Consider the following 4,569-nt stretch of genomic DNA (forward strand, 5'->3'; position numbering starts at 1 on the left):
GTCGGCCTTTCCTAATATATATATATATATATATATATATATATATATATAATTTGGTATTAGAATTTATGTGTTTTAGTTTGATTGAATATATAGTTTAAGAAATATGAAAAGACTTTGTAATGTTTTAAAACTATGCTAAAATAAATGATTTTTTAAATCAAAGATACCTCTGTAGACACGTAGTTTGATTAATCAAAATTCGCATCAAATTAATATGTTCCCTGCAAATTGAAAATCTTTAGTTAAAAATAGAAGGACTCTATCTTATTTCTATGATAATGAAAGTTTAATTTATTAGTGGTGCTTTAATAATTATGTCAATATATAAGTAAGTAGGTATGCCGCTTCACTCTTTTATTATTTATTTAGACAGACTCTTAAACTCTTTTCTTGGAACTGTTTTAGATAATAATTATGCCCAATGAATGAACAAGTTGATCCACGAAATGACTATTTTTAAATCACAGATTAAAAATAGTTATTTGTTGCTACCAAGGATGGACACAGAAAATTATGATATTTATACATGATTAAAATTACTTTTAATGTATATATATGTAGTAGATGTTGACCCCTCTTTGATTTCTTCATGTGTTGATCTTTTCATATTTTAATCCTCGCTAGTGAAAAATCATGACTTCGTCACTATATCATAACAAAATCAGGGGCAGAGCCAACATATTTTTAGGGGTTCATCTGAACCCCCTTCGGCGGAAAATATTACTATATATACATGGTTAAAATTATATTTTAGGTATATATAATAGATGTCGAACCCCTTCGACTAGTTCGTGTGTTCACTTCTTTAGATTTTGAATCCTCTTATTGAAAATTCTGGCTCTACCACTGAACAAAATATTCATCCTTATGAGTTGGGCTATCGATTTAACTGACCATCGGGCTCGATGTCATTGAAGGGACAATTTTCCTGGGCCTTAGGTTTTCCTTTTGGGCCTGGAAATATTTAGGCCCAAATGAAAGAACAGTTCAATCTGCCTCCAACTGCCTGATATAGTTGAATTTGGGCCTTAGGCATTCGGTACATTGGACTGGACCACACTTTCATGAGGGTTCATTAAGCTGTTAGGTGGCCCAAATTACTGCTTGTTACACCAAGCTTAAAGGCTGGTCCTCTAATCTTGGGTTGAGAAAGATTCAAAATTTATATATATACCTGAAAAGGCAAAAAAAATAAAAATTACCGTTCTTATATACAATGTAATTTTTTGCAGTACAATTTGGATGAACACCCTCACGCCCCGTAGATCTGCCTTTGGCTCATAGATGTCAGGGAATTAGTTTTGCAAATATTTTATCGAGACATTTTGAGGAAATAAATTGAGATCAAGTAGAATTGATCAATTCTACATCTTCACTTAGCATTCAACTAAACCAATGTACGTACCAAGACGACTCCATATTGGTAAAGGGGCATTACATATTGTTTGTGTATTACTTCATCTGTCTCATTTTATATGACTTACTTTCTTTTTTAGTCTGTCAAAAAAAGGACACATTTCTATATTAAGTAACCGTTTAACTTTAAAATGTCCATTTTATCCTTGATGAAATTATTTACAGCCACACAAATTTCTATCATTCATTTTAAATCACAAGTTTTAAAAGTCTTCCTTCCTCTATTAAACTCCGTGTCTAGTCAAACTACCTCACATAAAATGGGACGAAGGAAATATTATTTTTCTGTCAATTTTCATATATAGTAACAGTGCTACAAATAAGGTGAGTAATAGTACGCGATGATATATACGTAGAGTTTAAAAAGGATAATATGTACGCAATTTTACCATTATCTCGTGAAAAATTTAAAAGAGAAGGGGTGGAGTGGGGTGGGGGGTTGAATGGACCAGTAGGAATGAGGGTGTGCAGTGGTCTATCGTTTTCATATTATGTGGTGGTGGCATTCTTTCATTTAACATTCTTACAGCTATATATTAGCTAGGGTTTTGTAGAGAGAGAAAGTGAAACAGAATGAGTACTCACATGATGATCTCATGATATATAAGGACCCCCAAATTCAGTAGAGAGAGAAAGAAAGAAAGACAAGACGTGATCACTTATTTAAACTACAATAGAGAAACTTCTGCCTCCTTTTGCCTGCCTTATTTATGCCTTTGACAGTTGCCCCCTTTGTATTGTCCCTCTCCCAATCAGTTTTGTATCTTTCCTCCATTTATTATTTAATTCACCCACATGAGTCGTTTGTTATGAGGTATAAGATTACCGTAAAATGTAGGACTATCTTATTCTACATTTGATTTCATATATTAGACAGTCATGAGATTATTAGTCCCACCATTTATACTTTCATGATGTGATAAGTTATCACATAAACATGGCGGAATAGATTATAATTTTCTTTTTTATTGATAGTGTACACGATAAGGCCGGTGGTGGAGTGGGAGAATTATGATCTTTCTGCTCGGCCCTTGACTAATTAAGAGATTTGGGGTTTGAGCCTAGAGTATAGGGAAACAAAAATAATACACAAATGTGTATTTAAATTAGTTGAAGTTCGAATACCGACATTAAAAACTTACTTGAAACCCACCAAAAATTGCATTGTTAATGTAATGAACTTTCAAGTAGGCCCAAAAAAATTTGCAGTATATAGGTTAAATAATTAGTATAATTGTAAGTTTGACTCAACCCAAGATGAATGTTGACTTCAAATTACGTGTTCAATAGAACTCAGTAGCTAGCTTTTGATTCAAACCTAAATAATATTGCATGTTATGAAATTTACTTAGAGAATGTACAAAAAAGTAAATTTAGTACAATGTTGTTGTGCTTAAGTGAACATGAAATTTAGGGTTGTAGAAAGTACCTAGGAAAATGAACAATCCGCGTGGCTAAGGAAATTATTTATAGAAAAAACTTAGGATTAGCACAAATATATTCAAACAAAGCAAAAGAAGATTATGATACAATAGAATAAAAAATATTACTATGTAAAAACTATATAGTAATATGATTTGTGGACAAAAAAGATTTGGAAGTCACTTTTTGAAGAAAAGATAAAGCACTTTTTTATCCAAGTCAAGGTAAAAAGTTAAGAGTAAGAAGAAGGCAAAAAGTACAATTTGGCATGGACAAGATTCTCCTGCAACACCCTTTTTATTTGTTAGTTTATATTTTTGCAGTTGTAAATGTATATCTTCTGTAACAGCTTCCATATAGACAGATTTGTGTCCTTTGCCAGAAATATGATTAGCATGAACATACATAGATATATGATGAATCAAAGTCTTCTATACAATTTATTTAGTACTAAAAAAGTTATCAGAGAAAAAGGAATCAAATCTCTATAAGTTTACGAAACTGATTGCATCTTTCAAACCTAATTCAGTTACTATTCATACATTTTACATCTTTGAAATAAACTTTCGTTTGAACATAGATTTTGAAATTCATTTTTTACGAAAAAAAAAATTGAAATAAATATTTGGCTGTAGATTTTAGTTAATTTTTGCGAGATTTTGAAAACGTTGAGAGAATATAAATGGTAGCTAATATCAAGTTAAAAGACACGATTATTTGTTATGATGCGTTTTTCTCCACTACTATAATTACAAGTTTACAACTACATTATGAAATAAAAATTCAAAGATTATTCATTTGTTGATTAGTGATCTTATCCTAAAATAGTGTTGATCATTCAACATTAATTTTATCTTCTTTTAATTATAACTAGTAAGGGAAAATCATGCGGTACAAGGACCCATTATTTATTCATAATTTTTATTCTAAAGAAAAATTATATATATTTGTATAGTATATTGTAAATCATCTCATCAAGTGTAAAAATATAACGTGATAAATATTATTAATATTGGTAAATTTTAAATTGTATTAATTCATTGATTTTAAAAAAAAAAATCAACCATAAATTATATGCATTTGTGTTGTATTAAAATATTTCATTCTTTTTTTCTCGAAAACCTATAGTGAAGGGGATCATTGGGATATCCATAACTGAATATTTTTCTTCATCGGCCATGTTTTTTTATTATTAGAAGTTGCAAATTAAAAATTTACACTAATATCAACAAAACATTCCAAATAATAAAACTATAATTAAAAGAAATGAATTTAAAAATTAAAAATACAACTAATTAAAAGGGATCCCCATAGTTTCAGAGAAGCTATACACTAATTAATTTATTTTTAAAAAAAATCTCTTCTTCAAAAAAGAGAATTGTGACTGAAGTAGACACATCGACAAAGACATACCTGCTTCACCTCAACAAAATTTCCCCCTTGTGGAGGTTGGGTATGATACCGAAATAAAAGGATATAAATCCCTGATTAAAAAACATATAGGACTCCTCATATTTAAGTAACCAATGAATTTGAAAGTAATCAAGTATATGTTTTCTTATTGTTTGACTAATTGTTAAAACTTATTTCACAGATCATTTGCTTCTCTACAAATTCATTGAAAATGTTGAGCAACATGAATAATTATCATGGTTATGAGTTTCATCCCACGTTAATTAATAGGGTACAAAATTACATTGATGTATGAAAATACAAAAGACGTTTATT

This window comes from Solanum tuberosum, unplaced genomic scaffold (assembly GCF_000226075.1).
Source record: "Solanum tuberosum cultivar DM 1-3 516 R44 unplaced genomic scaffold, SolTub_3.0 scf00026, whole genome shotgun sequence".
Taxonomy (NCBI): Eukaryota; Viridiplantae; Streptophyta; class Magnoliopsida; order Solanales; family Solanaceae; genus Solanum; species Solanum tuberosum.